Raw genomic sequence first — 21,840 nt, 5'->3', positions numbered from 1 at the left:
AGTCTTTTCCAATGAGTCAACTCTTTGCATGGGGTGGCCAAAGTACTGGAGTTTCAGCTTTAGCATCAGTCCTTCCAATGAACACCCAGGGCTGATCTCCTTCAGAATGGACTCTTTGGATCTCCTTGCAGTCCAAGGGACTCTCAAGAGTCTTCTCCAACACCACAGTTCAAAAGCATCAATTCTTTGGTGCTCAGCGTTCTTCACAGTCCACCTCTCACATCCATACATGACCACAGGAAAACCATAGCCTTGACTAGATGGACCTTCGTTGGCAAAGTAATGTCTCTGCTTTTGAATATGCTATCTAGGTTGGTCATAACTTTTCTTCAAAGGAGTAAGTGTTTTAATTTCATGGCTGCAGTCACCATCTGCAGTGATTTTGGAGCCCAAAAAATAAAGTCTGACACTGTTTCCACAGTTTCCCCATCTATTTGGCATGAAGTGATGGGACCAGATGCCATGATCTTCATTTTCTGAATGTTGAGCTTTAGGCCAACTTTTCACTCTCTACTTTCACTTTCATCAAGAGGCTTTTAAGTTCCTCTTCACTTTCTGCCATAAGGGTGGTATCATCTGCATATCTGAGGTTATTGATATTTCTCCCGGCAGTCTTGATTCCACCTTGTGCTTCTTCCAGCCCAGCGTTTCTCATGATGTACTCTGCATCTAAGTTAAATAAGCAGGGTGACAATATACAGCCTTGACATACTCCTTTTCCGACTTGAAACCAGTCTGTTTTTCCATGTCCAGTTCTAACTGTTGCTTCCTGACCTGTATACAGATTTATCAACAGGCAGGTCAGGTGGTCTGATATTCCCATCTCTTTCAGAATTTTCCACAGTTTATTGTGATCCACACAGTCAAAGGCTTTGGCATAATCAATAAAGCAGAAATAGATGTTTTTCTGGAACTTTCTTGCTTTTTCCATGATCCAGCAGGTGTTGGCAATTTGATCTCAAATTTAAAAAGAGAGCAGGAATTAAAGCACACGGAGGGAAAAGCAGGATCACTCAAATGATCAGTTTTCTAGGTCAGCCAGGACTTTCTAAAAGGGCAGCTTCATGGGTGGGGTGGCCTGGATCTTTATCTAGTTGTATAGCTGGCACTGTGTTTATTTGAGATAGATTTTTTTGAAATGTATTGTTTTGTTGTTAGGTCATGTCCCACTCTTTTGAGAACCCATGGGCTGTAGCCTGCCAGGCTCATTTGTCCATGAGATTTCCCAGGCAAGAATACTGCAGTGGGTTGCCATATCCTTCTCCAGGGAATCTTCCCAATCCAGGAATCTTTTATGTCTTCTGTACTGGCAGGCAGATTCTTTACCACTGAGCCACTTTGAAATACATACCTCAGCAATCAAAAGCGTAATGCCAACCTAACTCTACACCTAAAGCAACTAGAAAAGGAAGAAATGAAGAACCCCAGGGTTAGTAGAAGGAAAGAAATCTTAAAAATTAGGACAGAAATAAATGCAAAAGAAACAAGAGATCATAGCAAAAATCAACAAAGCCAAAAGCTGGTTTTTTGAGAAGATAAATAAAATTGAGAAACCATTAGCTATGCACATCAAGAAACAAAGGGAGAAAAATCAAATTAATAAAATTAGAAATGAAAATGGAGAGATCACAACAGACAACACAGGAATACAAAGGATCATAAGAAACTATTATAAATGGACAACTTGGAAGAAATGGACAAATTCTTAAAAAGTACAACTTTCCAAAAGTGAACCAGGAATAAATAGAAAATCTTAACAGACCCATCACAAGCACGGAAATTGAAACTGTAATCAGAAATCTTCAAGCAAACAAAAGCCCAGGACCAGACAGCTTCACAGCTGAATTCTACCAAAAATTTAGAGATGAGCTAACACCTATCCTACTCAAACTCTTCCATAAAATTGCAGAGGAAAGTAAACTTCCAAACTCATTCTATGAGGCTACCATCAACCTAATACCAAAACCTGACAGAGATGCCACAAAACAAGAAAAATACAGGCCAATATCACTGATGAACATAGATGCAAAAATCCTTAACATAATTCTAGCAGACAGAATCTAACAACATATTAAAAAGGTCATACATCATGACCCAATGGGCTTTATCCCAGGGATGCAAGGATTCTTTAATACCCGAAAATCACAGTAATAAACCACATTAACTAATTGAAAAATAAAAACCATATGATTATCTCAATAGATGCAGAGAAAGCCTTTGACAAAATTCAACATCCATTTATGACAAAAATCTTCCAGAAAGCAGGAATAGAAGGAACATACGTCAACATAATAAAAGCTATATCTGACAAACCCACAGCAAACATTATCCTCAATGGTGAAAATTTGAAAGCATTTCCCCTAAAATCAGGAATAAGACAAGGGTGCCCACTTTCACCACTACTATTCAACATAGTTTTGGAAGTTTTGGCCACAGCAATCAGAGCAGAAAAAGAAATAAAAGGAATTCAAATTGGAAAAGAAGAAGTAAAACTCACTGTTTGCAGATGACATGATCCACTACATAGAAAGCCCTAAAGATTCCACCAGAAAATTACTAGAGCTAATCAATGAATATAGTAAAGTTGCAGGATATAAAATCAACACACAGAAATCCCTTGGATTCCTATACACTAACTGAGAAAACAAAGAGAAATTAAGGAAACAACTCCATTCACCATTGCAACGAAAAGAATAAAATACTTAGGAATATATCTACCTAAAGAAACTAAAGACTTATATATAGAAAACTATAAAACACTGGTGAAAGAAATCAAAGAGGACACAAATAGATGGAGAAATATACCACATTCATGGATCAGAAGAATCAATATAGTGAAAATGAGTATACTACCCAAAGCAATCTATAGATTCAATGCAATCCCTATCAAGCTACCAACAGTATTTTTCAGATAACTAGAACAAATAATTTCACAATTTGTATGGAAATACAAAAACTTCGAATACCCAAAGCAATCTTGAGAAAGAAGAATGGAACTGGAGGAATCAACCTGCCTAACTTCAGGCTCTACTACAAAGCCACAGTCATCAAGACAGTATGGTACTGGCACAAAGACAGAAATATAGATCAATGGAACAAAATAGAAAACTCAGAGATGAATCCACGCATCTATGGACACCTTATCTTTGACAAAGGAGGCAAGAATATATAATGGAGAAAAGACAATCTCTTTAACAAGTGATGCTGGGAAAACTGGTCAACCACTTGTAAAAGAAAGAAACTAGAACACTTTCTAACACCATACACAGAAGTAAATTCACAATGGATTAAAGATCTAAACGTAAGACCAGAGACTATAAAACTAGAGGAAAACATAGGGAAAAAAACACTCTCCAACATAAATCACAGCAGGATCGTCTATGACCCACCTCCCAGAGTAATGGAAATAAAAGCAAAAGTAAACAAATGGGACCTGATTGAACTTAAAAGCTTTTACACAACGAAGGAAACTATAAGCAAGGTGAAAAGACAGCCTTCAGAATGGGAGAAAATAATACCAAGTGAAGCAACTGACATTGAATTAATCTCAAAAATATAGAAGCAGCTCATGCAGCTCAATTCCAGAAAAATAAATGAATCAATCAAAAAATGGGCCAAAGACTAAACAGACATTTCACCAAAGAAGACATACAGATGGCTAACAAACACATGAAAAGATGCTCAACGTCACTCATTATCAGAGAAATGCAAATCAAAACACAATGAGGTACCACCTCACGCTGGTCAGAATGGCTGCTATCAAAACATCTACAAGCAATAAATGCTGGAGAGGGTGTGGAAAAAAAGTAACTCTCTTCCACTGTTGGTGAGAATGCAAACTAGTACAGCCACTATGGAGAACAGTACGGAGATTCCTTAAAAAGCTGGAAATAGAACTGCCATACGACCCAGTAATCCCACTGCTAGGTATACACACCGAGGAAACCAGAACTGAAAGAGACCCGTGTACCCCAGTGTTCATCATATCACTGTTTATAATAGCCAGGACATGGAAGCAACCTAGATGTCCATCAGCAGACGAATGGATAAGAAAGCTGTGGTACATATACACAATGGAGTATTACTCAGCCATTAAAAAGAATACATTTGAATCAGTTCTAACGAGGTGGATGAACCTGGAGCTGATTATACAGAGTGAAGTAAGCCAGAAAGTGAAACACCACTACAGTATACTAATGCATATATATGGAATTAAGAAAGATGGTAATGATAACCCTGTATGCATGACAGCAAAAGAGACAGATGTATAGGACAGTTTTTTGGACTCTGTGGGAGAGGGCAAGGGTGGGATGATTTGGGAGAATGGCATTGAAACATGTATATTATCATATGTGAAACCTATCGCCAGTCCAGGTTCGATGCATGATACAGGGTGCTTGGGGCTGGTGCACTGGGATGACCCAGAGGGATGGGATGGGGAGGGATGTGGGAGGGGGATTCAGGATGGGGAACACATGTACACCCATGAAAAAAAAAAAAGCTTAATGCCAGGCACTTACTTATATTACAATCAAACAAACTAATTGTCAGGCACTTGCACTACACCACATCTTTCTAATCAACCATGGGATCTCATGGTAAGAAAACGTGCCTTTGGAGATTGCCTTTTTTGACTCAGAACATTGTCTTTGCTATTCTTTAAGTTATTTTGTGTTTTAATACCTTGTTCCTTTTTTTTCTGTGTAATATTCCATGGCATGACAAGGCATGATGTATCACAGCTTGTTTATCTATTTTCCTTTTGAAAGACATTAGGATTGTTTCAATGTTCAGTTTTACAAATAAAGCTGCTGTAAATATTCATGTGCAGCTTTCCAGTTCACTTGGATAAAATACTCAGAAATAAAATTGCTCAGTCATATATATGTACATTTTAAATTTTTAACAAATTTCAAAACTGTTTTCCTAAGCAGCTGCATCATTTTCCATTTCCATCAGTAATGTGTGAAACTTCTGGTTTCCCTGGATGCTCTCAGTATATCATATTACTGGTATTCTTAAGTTTAACAAATCTAATAGGTGTGTGGTAGTATTACATGGTGGTTTTAATTTTCATTTCCCTGATGATTTGTGATATTAGACATTTTGTCCCTTATGCTTATTTGCTATCCATATATCCTCTTTGGTTTAGTGCCTATTTCAGACTTTTGCCATTTTTTGTATCCTGTTTTTTTAGAAGGATTTATAAAGAATTAGTGTTAATTTTTCCTTAATTGTATGGTAGAATTAAACAATAAAGCCATTTGGACCTTGGTTTTGTATATTAGAGATATCAGTTCAGTCTCCTTCCTTGTTATAGTTCTGTTAAGATTTTTCTCTTTCCATGAGTCAGTGTTTGTGATTTTATAGAAACTTGGCCCTTTCAAATTACCAAATTTGTTGCCATATGATTTTTCATAGAATTCTCTTAAAATCTTTTTTATTTCTCTAAGATTTATAGTGATGTCCCCTCTTTTATTTATTTTTATTTTAGTACTTTGAATCTTTTCTCTCTTTTGGTTTTCCTTGGTCAGACTAGTAAAAGGATTGTCAATTTTGTTGATATTTAGAAAAAACAACTTTTCGTTTCACTGACTTTCTTTTATAGTTTTTCTTTTCTTTATTTCCATTCTAATCTTTATTATTTCCTTCTTTCTACAGGCTCTAGTTTACTCTTCTTTTAAAAGTTTTTTCTAGAATAAACTCAATGAGATCCATACTAGATAACACTGACTTTTATCAGTTGAATTATGATATGCATAGGTATGAATCTCATTGATATTTTTTCTGCCCCTTTCTGTTCACCTTTTGGAACTTCCATTATGCATATTTTGTAATGCTTGATGGTATTCCACAGGCCTTCAAGGTTTTCTTCATTTTGTTTCATTCTTTCTTTCTGTTTCTCAGAGTGGATTTCCCTATTATGTGATCTTCTTATGGCTGATTCTTTCTTTTGCTCACTCATATCTGCTATTGAGCCCCTCTAGTGAATGTATGTCCCATTTTGGAGAAGGCAGTGGCACCCCACTCCAATACTCTTGCCTGGAAAATCCCATGGATGAAGGAGCCTGGTAGGCTGCAGTGCATGTGGTCGCTAAGAGTCGGACACGACTGAGCGACTTCACTTTCACTTTTCACTTTCATGCATTGGAGAAGGAAATGGCAGCCCACTCCAGTATTCTTGCTGGAGAATCCCAGGGACAGGGGAGCTTGGTGGGCTGCCGTCTATGGGGTTGCACGGAGTCGGACATGACTGAAGTGACTTAGCAGCAGCAGCGGCAGTGAATGTATTCCAGTTTTTATACTTTTCAACTCCAGAATTTCTCTTTAAAAAAAAAACAACTAATTTCTGTCTCTTTATTTATATTCTCTATTTGGTGTGAGATACTGTTATCATACTTTAATTTTTTATGCAGTTTCCTTAAATTTGAATACATCTATAATAGCTGATTTTAAAGGCTTTATCTACTACATCCAAAATGTAGGCCTCTTTCAGGATTTTTTTTTTCACTCTTTTTTTTTCCTTCTCAGTGTATGTGATACACATTCCTATTTCTTAGCATTTTTGTTAATTTTGTGATGAAAACTGGATGTTGTAGATTGTAATAGCTCCTATGGCAGATTCTTCCACCCCTTCCCTCACCAGAGTTTGTTGTTGTTGCTGTTTTTTGTTTGTTATTCTGGTTTTATTTTCTTGTTGCTGTGTATTTGCTTAGTGATTTTACTTCCCTAATTCTGTATTCCTTGAGTTATTTGTTAGCTAGAAAATTTCTAAAAAATTTTTAAAGCCTGGTATTCTGGGGTTCACACCTCGGCCAGTACATTTAATGGTGAGCAAGTAATTGGTCAGAAAGAAAGTGAAAGTGTTAGTCACTCAAATCATGCCTGACTCTTTGACCCCATGGACTGTAGCCCACCAGTCTCCTCTACCCATGGAATTCTGCAGGCAAGAATACTGGAATGGGTAGCCATTCCCTTCTCCAGGGGATCTTCCCCAACCAGGGATTAAATTCAGGTCTCCTGAATTGCAGGCAAAGATTTTATTAAATGCCTTGTCTGGTTGTTGTTGCCAAGGAAATTTCTGTGAGAAGGCACACCTTCAGGCTTCAGTTTGCAAGGCATATTTGCAGTTTACTTCTGCTTGCCCATTAACTCACATTCAGTCAGAATTAAAGTGACTCGTCCTTTTCCTGTTTCAGGTCTTTCCTGTCCTGGCAGATGTTTACATTCCTGGGGATATGACAGAGGTTTTCAAAGTTTCCTATGGTCATCTAGTTGTCCTGAAAAGTGAAAGTCAGTAGTGTCCAACTCTTTGGAACCCCATGGACTATACAGTCCATGGAATTCTCTAGGCCAGAATACTGGAGTGGGTAGCGTTTCCCTTCTCCAGGGGATCTTCCCAACCCAGGGATTGAACCTAGGTCTCCTGCAATGCAGGCAGATTCTTTACCAGCTAGAAAGCCCAAAATTACTAGAGTGGGTAGTCTTTCCTTTCTTCATGGGATCTTCTCAACACAGGAATCAAACCAGAGTCTCCTGCATTGTAGGCAGATTCTTTAGCAACTGAATTATCTAACATTCTTTTTAAGTTGTAGATCAGGCTCTTATTTGCCCCAACTGAAATCATAGTCTTAAGCATCTGAGTTGTTGCCAAGCACTTTCCTTTTGTTTCAGCAATGTCCTGGAGGTAGCTCCCTACCTCTCCCCACTCCCTCATACCTATGCCTGGCAGGGCTGAACTGAACTCTGAGTGAAATCAAACATCTACCTCACTAAGAATAGAGATTTCCCCAGACTATTGGACAATATATTGATTTTGCTCTAGGGATGGTGCTTTTGTTGTTATTGTTGTTCAGTCACTAAGTCTTGTCCGACTCTTTGTGACCCCATGGACTGCAGCATGCCAGGTTTCTCTGTACTCCACTATTTCCTGGAGTTTGCTCAAACTTATGTCCATTGAATCAGTGATGCTATCTAACCATCTCATCCTCTGTTGCCCCCTTCTCCTTTTACCTTCAGTCCTCCCAGCATCAAGGTCTTTCCCAGTGAGTCAGCTCTTTGCATCAGGTGGCCAAAGTATTGCAGCTTCAGCATCAGTCCTTCCAATGAATATTCAGGGTTGATTTCCTGTAGGACTGACTGGTTTGATCCCCTTGCAGTCCAGTGGACTCTCGAGTCTTCTCGAGCACCACAGTTGCTAGAAGAGAGCTCAAAAGAGTTTTTTCTCCATTGTTGCAGTGCTGGGTTTTGGCTACTGCAACACTGAGCTGAGGAGAAAGCGGGGATGTGAACTGCCACAGTTTAAAATGTCATAGACCTCAGTAGTTTGTCCTGGGTAAATGAGTTTTATTTTGTTCTTTGGATAATTCTCAGAGTTCTGAAATGGTTGGCTTTAGTTGTTTTGCCCATATTTTCATTGTCTTAAAAGTAAGTTTAGCTAGATCCTTACTCTGCAGTTTTAGAAGGCCTTCTCCTCCCTCTTCTTCTATTTTCTGAAAAAGTTTGTGTTGAATTATCATTTCTTCTTTAAATGTCTCGAAAAATTTTCAGGTGAAACCATGTGGGCCCAGAAGACTTATTTTTTGGAGATTTATAACTGCAAGTTCAAATTCTTGAATAGTAGTCATAGGATTATGCAAATTCTTGAATAGTAGTTATAGGATTATGCAGTAGTGATAAATTTCCTATTGGGTGAGTTTTGATAGTTTGTGGTTTTTGAGAACTTGATCCATTTCATCTATGTTGCTGAATATTTTTGTTTAGAGTTGTTTATTATTATCTTTGTAATATCTTGGATATCTGTAGTGATATCACTCCTTTCATTCCTGATATTTGTAATTTGTGTCTTCTTTTTTTTTCTTTGTCAGTCTGGATAGAGGTTTATCAATTTTGTTAATCTTTTCAAAGATCTAGCTTTGCCTTTATTTATTTTCTCTGTTGTTTTCCAATTTTAAATTTCATTGATTTCTGCTCTTATCTTTATTATTTCCTTCCTTATACATGCCTTGTTTTTATTTCACTCTATTTCTGGTTTCTTAAAATGGAGGCTTAGATTTTTAATGTGAGACCTTTCTTTTTACAATACAAGCATTTCATGCTAAAAAATACAAGTATTTGATGCTATAAATTTTCCTTATAAGCACTACTTTGTTGCATCTACTAAGATTTTTTAAAATTAAGCTTTATTTTGGTGGGATAGTTTTAGATTTATGAAAAAATTTTTAAGATAGTACAGAAAGTTTCCATACATTTCACACCCAGTTTCCCCAATTATTAGCATCTTATACATTAGTATGGTACATTTATCACAAATAATGAATCAGTCTTAATATATGATTGTCAACTGAAGTCCATATTTTACATTGATTTCCTTAGTTTTTACTTTATATCCTGTTTCCGTCCCAGGATCTCATCTAGGACACCACATTATATTTAGCAGTCATGTATCCTAGGCTCCTTTTGACTTAACAGTTTCTCAGACTTTCCTTGTTTTTAATGACCTGACAATTTTGAGGAGTACTAGTCAGTTATTTTGAAGAATTTTATTCTTGAACACTTCTTTACTTACCATTGTTGGGGAGAAAGAAGTTTTTCTCTTTCCTTCTAAGTTCTTCTGACTGGTCTAAGAATTAAATTAACAGAAAACAAATTAATAGGAAAAAATCAAACAAAAGTTTAATAACATGTATACTTTTATTAGGAGAGAGACCTAATTATAGGAGAAACCCAGGAAAACTCACCAAAATGACTGAAGCCCTCACCTAAAATACCATCTTTATCTAACGACAAAAGAAGATGTTGGGGAAACCTCAAAGGGGAAAGATCCCCTGGAGTAGGAAAGAGCTACAGTCCATGGGTTTCCCTGGTGGCCCAGATGGTAAAGAATCTGCCTGTAATGCAGGAGAGCAGGATTTGATCCCTGGATCAGGAAGATCCTTTCTAGAAGGGAATGGCTACCCACTCTAGTATGCTTTTTTTTTTTTTTTTTGACAGGTATGTAGTGGATTTATCTTGGGTTTTTGTTGTTGTTTGTTTTAATTTATTTATTTTAATTGGAGGCTAATTACTTTATAATATTGTAGTGGTTTTGCCATACATTGACATGAATCAGCCATGGGTGTACATGTGTTCCCCATCATGAGCCCCCCTGCCACCTCCCTCCCCATCCCATCCCTCTGGGTCATCCCAGTGCACCAGTCCCGAGCACCCTGTCTAATGCATAGAACCTGGACTGGTGATCCATTTCACATATAATAATATACATGTTTCAATGCTATTCTCTCAAATCATCCCACCCTCGCCTTCTCCCACAGAGTCCAAAAGACTGTTCTATACATCTGTGTCTCTTTTGCTGTCTTGCATATAGGGTTATCGTTAACCATCTTTCTAAATTCCATATATATGCGTCAGTATACTGTATTGGTGTTTTTCTTTCTGGCTTACTTCACTCTGTAAAATAGGCTCCAGTTTCATCCACACTCCAGTATTCTTGCCTGGACAATTCCATGGACGGAGGAGCTTGGCAGGCTGCAGTCCATGGAGTGGCAAAGAGTTGGACATGACTGAGCAACACTTTCACAAAGACACCAGAAGACTCTCCAAGCTCATCTTGTATATTTCCTGCTCCTAGAAGCCATTGTTTCCACAAAGAACCATAAATCATTTTATTGGAAAACAGATTAGAAACCAAGATCTGGGTGCTTGGTGTACTCCTTGCTTCTGGGATGTCATTGCTTCTAGATTCTTTTAGCTGACAGATAAAGAATATGCATACCAACTCATATATATCCATGTCTATGAATATTTCTATATGTAACCATCTGTATCTATATTAAATACACATTGATATTATTATCTCCAACTCTAATCCATTACCATATGGATTATATAGCCTTCTCTTGTTTGTCTATAACCTCCCAGTCCAGCAGTGAGAGGCTCTCACCATCCTCTTTCCCTTTATTTAATTGTTCAATTTCAGTATAACATATAGTGGTTTCAAATTTGTTAATTTGTAACCCAATGGGAAATACCTTTATCAACTAGAATGCAGTGCTTATGTATAGTTTCTTTTGCCTTTAATATTAATGGTGCCACTCATTTCCAAAGTTATGTAGGTCAGCACTTGTTCCTCTACTCCTTTATGTGAGATTCTATTATACATTTGTAGGAGATCCAACCAGTCCATCCTAAAAGACATCAGTCCTGAATATTCATTAGAAGGACTGATGCTGAAGCTGAAACTACAATACTTTGGCCAACTGATGTGAAGAACTGACTCATTTGAAAAGACCTTGATGCTGGGAAAGATTGAATGTGGGAGGAGAAGGGGACAACAGAGGATGAAATGGTTGGATGGCATCACCAACTCAATGGACATGAGTTTAAGTAAACTCTGGGAGTTGGTCATGGACAGGGAGGCCTGGCATGCTGCAGTCCATGGGGTCACAAAGATTCAGACACAACTGAGTGACTGAACTGAACTGAACTTAATATGATTAGGTTCTTTTGTTACATTCTGGGATTCCATCTTGGGATTCCCAACCTCCTAAATGATTTTTAAAAATTTTTATACATTTCATTCCTATATTTTGTTGGCTCTCTCTGCTGTAAAGTTCTATCAGTCAGTTTAGTTGCTCAGTCACGTCCAGCTCTTTGCAACCATCTCATCCTGTGTTGTCCCCTTCTCCTCCCACCTTCAATCTTTCCCAGCATCAGGGTGTTTTCCAATGAGTCAGTTCTTTCCATCAGGTGGCCAAAGTATTGAAGCTTCAATTTCAGCATCAGTCCTTCCAATGTATGTTCAGGACTGATTTCCTTTGTGATTGACTGGTTTGATCTTCTTGCTGTAAAGTTCTATATTTTTTTGACAAATGCATCCTGTCCTGGGATCTTATGACCTCCTAAGTGATTTAAAATTTTTCCACACACTAAGTTTTATTCTTTATTCTCTAGAGCCTTTATGTTTTGATATGCTGTATTTTGGGGGCTTTTTCAGTTCCAAATTTTTTCTTACTTCTCTTGCGACTTCCTCTTTCTTCCATGTTTATTTGGTTATGTTGTTTAATTTCCACATGTTTTGAGATTTTTCTTATTATCTCTGTTACTAATTTGTACTTCAGTTTCATGTGGATCAGAGAATATATTTTCAGTGGTTTTGATTACTTTCAATTTGTTCAGATTTGTTTTATGACCCAAGATATGGTTTATTTAGGTGAATGTTTCATGTGCACTTGAAAATAATGTAAACCCTGTTGTTGTTTAGTAGAGTTTTCTATAAATGTTGGTTAGATCTAGATGTTTGAATGGTATTGTTCAATTATTATGTATCCTTGCTCATTTACTATGCACTACTTCTATTGTTTTTTAAAATCTTTATTGAAATATAGTTGCTTTACAATGTTGTATCAGTCTGCTATGCAGCACAGTGAATCAGCTCTATGTATACATATATCCTCTCTTTTCTGGATTTCCTTCCAATTTAGGTCACCAAAGGCCATTGAGTAGAGATACCTGTGCTATACAGTAGGTTCTCATTAGCTATCTGTTTTATATGTAGAGATGTATATATGCCAGTCACAATCTCATTCATCCCACCTGCCCTCTCCCCAAACCACATTACTACTTCTATTGTTGACTGAGAGAAGAGTGTAGAAGACTCCAACTGTAATTGTAGATTTGTCTCTTTCTCCTTTCAGTTCTATCAGTTTTTGCCTCATGTATTTGAGGCTGCAGTTACAGACACAGCATTGTTTTATCTTCTTGGTTAATTCTTTTAGTATTATGTATTCTTCTTTATTCTTAGGTATTTTTGCTTGCTTTCATGTCTCCTTTGTCTGAAATTAAATACCCATTCCATCTTTCTTTTGGTTAGTGTTTGCATGGTGTATGTTTTTCATCCTTTTAGTTTTAATCTGTCTATATTATTACATTTGAAGTGAGTTTCTTACAGATAACTTTCGGTCACATGAAAAAGAATCCATTCTGGTAGTCCTTGTTTTTCATTTTTTTTTAAGCCACTTATAGTGAATGTAATGATCAATATGTTTGAATTTTGGTCTGTCATATTTTAAATCTGTTTTCTGTTCATATTTTTCATTCCTTCCCCTTTTCTACCTTCATTTGGTTTATTCAAATGTACTTTTAATATTCCATTTCAGTTTATCTATTATGTTTTCTCTTCATTTCTTTTTCATTTTAAGTGGTTGTTCTAGGGATTATAGCTTTGCAGTCTACCTAAAATCAATCTTTTACTACTTCAAGGGGAATGTAGAAACCTTACATTCATATAGGTTTCTTTATTCTTTATAATTATCTTATGTATTCCATCTACATATATGGAAAGCTGTATCACACTGCATTATAATTTTCATTTTCACTTGGGTTTCAGGGTATCTGATATACCATTTCTGTTTGTCTGCCTTCATTTCATGCTATTTGATGTTCCCTTCCTTTAGTGTTCTTCCTGTGTGTGTGTATGTGTGCGTGCACGCACGTGCTCAGTAACGTCCAACTCTGAGACTCCATGCATTGTAGCCTGCCAGGCTCCTCTGTCCATGGAATTTTCCAGGTAAGAATACTAGAGTGGGTTGCCATTTCCTTCTTGAGGGAATCTTACCCACCCAGGGATTGAACCTGTATCCCTTGCATCTTCTACGTTCGCAAGTAGATTCTTTATCACTGCCCAGCCTGGAAAGCCCTTCCTTTAGTGTTACTCTTTTAGAACATATCTACTGGTGACAAATTCTTTTAACTCTTTTTCATCTGAGAACGTCTTTTTTCACACTTTGATTCCTGAAGGATATTTTTGCTGTATACAGAATTTGGGGTTGACACATATCTTTAAGCATTTTAAAAATATTATGCCACTTCTTTCTAGTGTCCATGATTTGTAATGACAAATCCATAGAAATTCGACTCATTGTTTTCCTGTATAAAATTCCTACATTGTTTTTCTCTGGTTGCCTTCAGAATTTTTCTTCTCTTTAATTTTCAATATTTTTTCTGAAAATTATTTCTGTTTCAGCAATTCTTATGTATCTTGGCATGAGGTTCTTTGTGTTTATTTCTGTTCTGAGTTCACTGAGCTTCTTGAATATGTGGATTTACATCATTTGCCAAATTTAGCAATTTATCAGCAAATATTTCTTCAGATATTTTTTTCTTATCATGCTCTTTTTTTTCTCTCCTACTAAGACTCTGATGACACAAATTTTAGACCTTTTAATCTTGTCCCGTAGGTCCCTTAGTTTCTGTGCATGTTTGAGTTTCAGTATTATTTGTCTGTTGTTTAAATGGAATTTTTTGTAGAGTGAGTGGAATGAGTGAATTAGGTGAGGGAAATTAAGAAGTATAAACTTCCAGTTACAATTAAACGAGTCACGGGGATGAAATATATAGTATGAAAAATATAGTCAATAAAAATGCACTATCTTTTTGTGGTGACAAAGATGGGCAAAAGATACAAATTTCCAGTTATAAGATAAATAAGTAGTAGGGATGTAATGTATAACATGATTAACACAATTAACACTGCTGTATGTTTTATGAAAGTTGTTAACAGGGTAAATCTGTGTTCTTACCACAAGAAAAAGAATCTTTTTCTTTTACTTTGTTATGTATATGAGATGGTAGATGTTCACTAAAGTTATTGTGGTAATCATTTCATAATGTATTCTAGTCCAAATCATTACGCTGTATACCTTAAACTTATGCAGCGCTATCTCAATAAAACTGGGAAAAATTGAATTTTCTTTTATCATCTCCCTTCTGTTACTGAGTTCATCCAAGGAGATTTTTTGGTGAGTGTTTTTTGTTGTTACTGTTTTTGTATATTTTTTGGTTCTAAAATTTCATGTATGTTCTATTTCTTTGTTAAGATTTCCACTTTTCTCATTCGGTTCAGTAGTTTTGTGATTACCTATTTGAGCATTTTTATAATAGCTGCTTTAGAGTATTTATCAGACAATTCCAACACGATAGCCTTGACTAGATGGACCTTTGTTGGAAAAGTAATGTCTTTGCTTTTTAATATGCTGTCTAGGCTTTGGTTTTTCCAGTGGTCATGTATGGATGTGAGAATTGGACTGTAAAGAAAGCTGAGTGCTGAAGAATTGATGCTTTTGAACTGTGGTGTTGGAGAAGACTCTTGAGAGTCCCTTGGACTTCAAGGAGATCCAGCCAGTCTACCCTAAAGGAGATCAGTCCTGGGTGTTCATTGGAAGGACTGATGTTGAAGCTGAAACTCCAGTACTTTGGCCACCTGATGCAAAGAGCTGACTCATTTGAGAAGACCCTGATGCTGGGAGAGATTGAGGACAGGAAGAAGGGGATGACAGAGGATAAGCATTACTGACTCAATGGACATGGGTATGGGTGGACTCCAGGAGTTGGTGATGGACAGGGAGGCCTGGTGTACCACGGTTCATGGGGTCACAAAGAGTCGGACATGACTGAGCGACTGAACTGAACTAGGTTGGTCATAACTTTCCTTCCAAAGAGTAAGCGTCTTTTAATTTCATGGCTACAGTCACCATCTGCAGTGATTTTGGAGTCCCCCAAAATAAAGTCTGACACTGTTTCCACTGTTTCCCTATTTGCCATGAAATGATGGGACAAGATGCCATGATCTTAGTTTTCTAAATGTTGAGCTTTAAGTCAACTTTTTCACTCTCTTTCATTCTCATCAACAGGCTTTTTAATTGTTCTTCATTTTCTGCCATAAGGGTGGTGTCATCTGCATATCTGAGGTTATTGATATTTCTCCTGGTAATCTTGATTCCACCTTGTGCTTCATCCAGCCCAGCATTTCTCATGATGTACTCTGCATATAAGTTATATAAGCATGGTGACAATATACAGCCTTGACGTACTCCTTTTCCTATTTGGAACCAGTCTGTTGTTCCGTGTCCAGTTCTAACTGTTGCTTCCTGACCTGCATATAGGTTTCTCAAGAGGCAGGTCAGGGGGTCTGTATTCCCATCTCTTTCAGAATTTTCCACAGTTTATTGTGATCCACACAGTCAAAGGCTTTGGCATAGTCAATAAACCAGAAATAGATGTTTTTCAGGAACTCTGTTGCTTTTTCAACGATCCAGTGGATGGTGGCAATTTGATCTCTGGTTCCTCTGCCTTTTCTAAAACCAGCTTGAACATCTGGAAGTTCATGGCTCATGTATTGTTGAAACCAAGCTTAGAGAATTTTAAGCATTACATTGCTAGCATGTGAGATGAGTGCAATTGTGTGGTAGTTTGAGTATTCTTTGGCATTGCCTTTCTTTGGGATTGGAATGAAAATTGACCTTTTACAGCCCTGTGACCACTGCTGAGTTTTCCAAATTTGCTGGCATATTGAGTGCAGCACTTTCACAACATCATCTTTCAGGATTTCAGATAGCTCCACTGGAATTTCATCACCTTCACTAGCTTTGTTTGTAATGATGCTTCCTAAGGCCCACTTGACTTCACATTCCAGGATGTCTGGCTCTAGGTGAGTGATCACACCATTGTGATTGTCTGGGTCGTGAAGATCTGTTTTGTATATTTCTTCTGTGTATTCTTGCCTCCTCTTGTTAATATCTTCTGCGTCTGTTAGGTCCATACCATTTCTGTCCTTTGAACCCATCTTTGCATGAATGTTCCCTTGGTATCTCTAATGTTCTTGAAGAGATCTCTAGTCTTTTCCATTCTATTGTTTTCCTCTATTTCTTTGCACTGATCACTGAGGAAGGCTTTCTTATCTCCCCTTGCTATTCTTTGGAACTCTGCATTCAAATAGGTATATCTTTCCTTTTCTCCTTTGCTTTTCACTTGTCCTCTTTTCACAGCTATTTGTAAGGCCTCCTCAGACAGCCATTATGCTTTTTGCATTTCTTTTTCTTGGGGATGGTCTTGCTCCCTGTCTCCTCTACAATGTCATGAACCTCCATCCATAGTTCATCATGCACTCTGTCTATCAGATCTAGTCCCTTAAATCTATTTCTCACTTCTACTGTATAATCATAAGGGATTTGATTTAGGTCATACCTGAATGGTCTAGTGGTTTTCCCACTTTCTTCAATTTAAGTCTGAATTTGGCCATGAATTCTCATGATCTGAGCCACAGTCAGCTCCCTTTCTTCTTTTTGCTGACTGTATAGTTTCTCCATCTTTGGCTGCAAAGAATATAATCAATCTGATTTCAGTGTTGGCCATCTGGTGATGTCCATGTGTAGAGTCTTCTCTTGTGTTGTAGGAAGAGGGTGTTTGCTATGACCAGTGCGTTCTCTTGGAAAAACTCTATTAGCCTTTGCCCTGCTTCATTCTGCATTCCAAGGGCAAATTTGCCTGTTACTCAAGGTGTTTTTTTTTTTTTAGAATGTATAAATTTTTAAACTGTTTTTTAATATAAATGTATTTATTTTAATTGGAGGCTAATTACTTTACAATATTGTATTGGTTTTGCCATACATCAACATGAATCTGCCACAGGTATACACATGTTACCCATCCTGAGCCCCCCTCCCTCCTCCCTCCCCATACCATCCCTCTGGGTTGTCTCAGTACACCAGCCCCAAGCATCCAGTATCATGCATTGAATCTAGACTGACTATTCATTTCATATATGATATTATACATGTTTCAGTGCCATTCTCCCAAATCATCCCACCCTTGCCCTCTCCCACAGAGTGCAAAAGACTGCATCTGTGTCTCTTTTGCTGTCTCGCATACAGGGTTATCATTACCATCTTTCTAAATTCCATATATATGCGTTAGTATACTGTATTGGTGTTTTTCTTTCTGGCTTGCTTCACTCTGTACAATAAGCTCCAGTTTCATCCACCTCATTAGAACTGATTCAAATGTATTCTTTTTAATGGCTGAGTAATACTCCATTGTGTATATGTACCACAGCTTTCTTATCCATTTGTCTGCTGATGGATATCTAGGTTGCTTCCGTGTCCTGGCTATTATAAACAGTGCTGCGATGAACATTGGGGTACACGTGTCTCTTTCAATTCTGGGTTCCTTGGTGTATATGCTCAGCAGTGGGACTGCTGGGTCATACGGCAGTTCTATTTCCAGTTTTTTAAGGAATCTCCATACTGTTCTCCACAGTGGCTATACTAGTTTGCACTCCTACCAACAGTGTAAGAGGGTTCCCTTTTCTCCACACCCTCTCCAGCATTTATTGCTTGTAGACTTTTGGATCGCAGCCATTCTGACTGGAGTGAAATGGTACCTCATTGTGGTTTTGATTTGCATTTCTCTGATAATGAGTGATGTTGAGCATCTTTTCATGTGTTTGTTAGCCATGTGTATGTCTTCTTTGGAGAAATGTCTGTTTAGTTCTTTGGCCCATTCTTTGATTGGGTCATTTATTTTTCTGGAATTGCGCTGCAGGAGTTGCTTGTATATTTTTGAGATTAGTTGTTTGTCAGTTGCTTCATTTGCTATTATTTTCTCCCATTCTGAAGGCTGTCTTTTCACCTTACTTATAGTTTCCTTTGTTGTGCTGCTGCTGCTGCTAAGTCACTTCAGTCGTGTCTGACTCTGTGTGACCCCATAGACGGCAGCCTACCAGGATCCTCCGTCCCTGGGATTTTCCAGGCAAGAACACTGGAGTGGGTTTCCATTTCCTTCTCCAATGCATGAAAGTGAAAAGTGAAAGTGAAGTCACTCAGTCTTGTCCGACCCTCAGCGACCCTATGGACTGCAGCCTTCCAGGCTCCTCTGTCATTGGGTGCCATTGCCTTCTCTGCCTTTGTTGTGCAGAAGCTGTTAATTTTAATTAGGTCCCATTTGTTTATTTTTGCTTTTATTTCCGATATTCTGGGAGGTAGGTCATAGAGGATCCTGCTGTGATTTATGTCGGAGAGTGTTTTGCCTATGTTCTCCTCTAGGAATTTTATAGTTTCTGGTCTTACATTTAGATCTTTAATCCAGTTTGAGTTTATTTTTGTATTTGGTGTTAGAAAGTGTTCTAGTTGCAAATGACATGATCCTCTACATAGAAAACCCTATAAGACTCCACCAGAAAATTACTAGAGCTAATCAATCAATATAGTAAAGTTGCAGGCTATAAAATCAACACAGAGAAATCCCTTGTATTCCTATACACTAATATAGGAAACAATTCCATTCACCATTGCAATAAAAAGAATAAAATACTTAGGAATATACCTACCTAAAGAAATGAAAGACCTATATATAGAAAACTATAAAACACTGATGGAAGAAATCAAAGAGGACACTAATAGATGGAGAAATATACCATGTTCATGGATCAGAAGAATCAATGTAGTGAAAATGAGTATACTACCCAAAGCAATCTACAGATTCAGTGTAATCCCTATCAAGCTACCAGCGGTATTTTTCACAGAGGTAGAACAAATAATTTCACAATTTGTATGGAAATACAAAAAACCTCAAATAGCCAAAGCTATCTTGAGAAAGAAGAATGGAACTGGAGGAATCAACCTGCCTGACTTCAGGCTCTACTACGAAGCCACAGTCATCAAGACAGTATGGTACTGGCACAAAGACAGACATATAGATCAGTGGAACAAAATAGAAAGCCCAGAGATAAATCCACACACCTATGGACCCCTTATCTTTGACAAAGGAGGCAAGAATATACAATGGAGAAAAGACAATCTCTTTAACAAGTGGTGCTGGGAAAACTGGTCAACCACTTGTAAAAGAATGAAGTGCATTTCTTTTAATGTGCATTGGTTGGGTAATTTCTGGTTTGTGAACTTTAATATGATATGAATAACTTTTGAATGAAATCAATCAATAAATGTTCCTTCCATGTGTATAACATACTTAGGCACTGAACAACATTCAGTAAGGTATACAGAAGTAGAAATACAGTGTTGTACATGTGAAACATATAATGTTGTAGATCAATGTTTCCTCAATAAAAATAAATAAATACATCCTCTACTTGTTGGCAATTGTGCCATTAGTGTAGCAGCTATCACTGACACCAGTTGAGTGCTCAAGTTCACTTGTTCTACCAGATTTGTACACAAGAACAATCCTGACACTGGATTTTCCATTAGTACAGAAATGTTTGTAAATGAATGACATCCAAACTTAGCTCTTTCTAAGACGTTTTTTTAATAGAAACTAAAGGGGAATGAGCACAGAAATACTCCTCCACATTAGCTGTGTGGGCAGAAATGCTGGCACTTGATAATATGTATAGAAGATTATGATACATGTAAAGAATATATATGTATAGACTATTATGATATGAATAGAATGATAATATGTATGTGTTTCTGGGTATTGTTTCCTTTTCATTCCTACCTGCTGACATTTTTCCAGGGTAAGAATATAATCTATAAAAGGCTTCAGCTCCAAAGTCTTCCCCAACATTGTTGTGCTATTTGTTTGCCCATTGGAGTGGGCAGAGAATCAGATGAATGTGCGGAGGGAAAACAGGAAAAAATGATACTTTTATTTTAGGCTGACTTGTATGTTCTTGGGTTCTAAAACTTAGAAAAGTAGGAATTCCAACAAGATTGGTACATCGTTTTAGTACAGCATTGTTGCCCAAAATTAGTAAAAATTAATTTTGTGAAACTGTTTTGTATATGAGAATATGTTCCACTTATTTCATTAAACTCTTTTTAAGCAATTTTCACTAATATGTTTTCATTTAATTTTTTATTAACAAAAGTCCATACTTTAATTTCCTTAGTTTTTACATAAATTATTTTTCTGTTCTAGGATCCCATCCAGAATACCACCTGATATTTACTTGTCATGTCTCTAAGCTCCTCTTGGTCTGTCCTCAGACTGCATTGCTTTTTTGTTTGTTCGCTTTTAAATTTTACTCAAGTGTAGTTGATTTGATTTACCATGTTGTATTAATTTCTTCTCTACAGCAAAGTGACTCAGCTATATATACATACATACATACATATATAGAGAGAGAGTTTTTCATGTTCTTTTCCATTAAGGTTTGTCACTGGATATTGAATATAGTTCCCTGTGTCCATTTAATTTTTAATATCCTTGAATCTAAGCCTTCAGTAGCTCAGGAGTCATAGAGAATGACAGACTATGTATAAGCAATCATTGAGATTATTATGTTCCTCTTTATTAAGGAATTTTCTTATCCTTTTCCCATGGGAAAAGGTATGGGGTTGGCATGGTATAATGGAAAGCACATTGACAAAACAGTCAGAATACTTGGTTCTAACCTCAGCATATAACCTCAGCTGTTTACCCTCTGGATTCTAGTCTTCCCATCCCCAAAATAGAATGGTAACTTGATGAACCTATATCATGGCCCTATTACAAGTTTCAAAGAAGATAAAATTACTTTGAATGTGTTAATATCGAGGTTCTTTTCTTATCTTTTTCATTTTAAATAGTTTTTCACAATTAAAAAAAGTAACATAACATTTGTACAAGATTTTGTCACTTATGTATTTAATTAAATCCCTGGAAGTGTTACTGTGCTTAAATTTCACAACTGCATTTCCTAAAATTCAGTTTAGACCCACTCTATAAGTTTTGACTTGTAAATCAGTCAGAGGAACTTTATGAATCTTTTCTATGAGAATGATTTCGTTAGCTTGTGTAAGAGTACTAAATTAAAGACTTACTATGATGTTCAGATTAGGAGACTTTTCATTTATGGAGACATCTATATTTGATTTCTTTCATCTATTTGTACATCTTGTGCTCTAGAACTCATGAGACTAACAAACCATCTGCCTCCTGGTTTCTGCTATTCTAGATATAAACAGAAATATTGGTTTAAAAAAAATAAATGAGATTCTAGTTTTCTGAAAAATTTGAAAGTCAGTATGGTATGTTAAAAAGAGAGAGTTCTCATTTAGACTT

The 21,840-nt window shown here is 37.0% G+C and overlaps 1 protein-coding gene across 5 annotated transcripts in view; it reads left to right on the top strand.

Annotated features, from left to right (window-relative positions):
* Positions 1–21,840, top strand: part of WNK3 (WNK lysine deficient protein kinase 3) — a 203,062-nt gene that overhangs the window by 167,688 nt on the left and 13,534 nt on the right. The gene's annotated exons all lie outside the window — the stretch shown is intronic.

Source organism: Ovis aries, chromosome X (assembly GCF_016772045.2).
Source record: "Ovis aries strain OAR_USU_Benz2616 breed Rambouillet chromosome X, ARS-UI_Ramb_v3.0, whole genome shotgun sequence".
Lineage (NCBI taxonomy): Eukaryota > Metazoa > Chordata > Mammalia > Artiodactyla > Bovidae > Ovis > Ovis aries.
The sequence above is the reverse complement of the archived record's forward strand: the minus strand, read 5'-3'. Positions and strand labels throughout refer to the sequence as shown.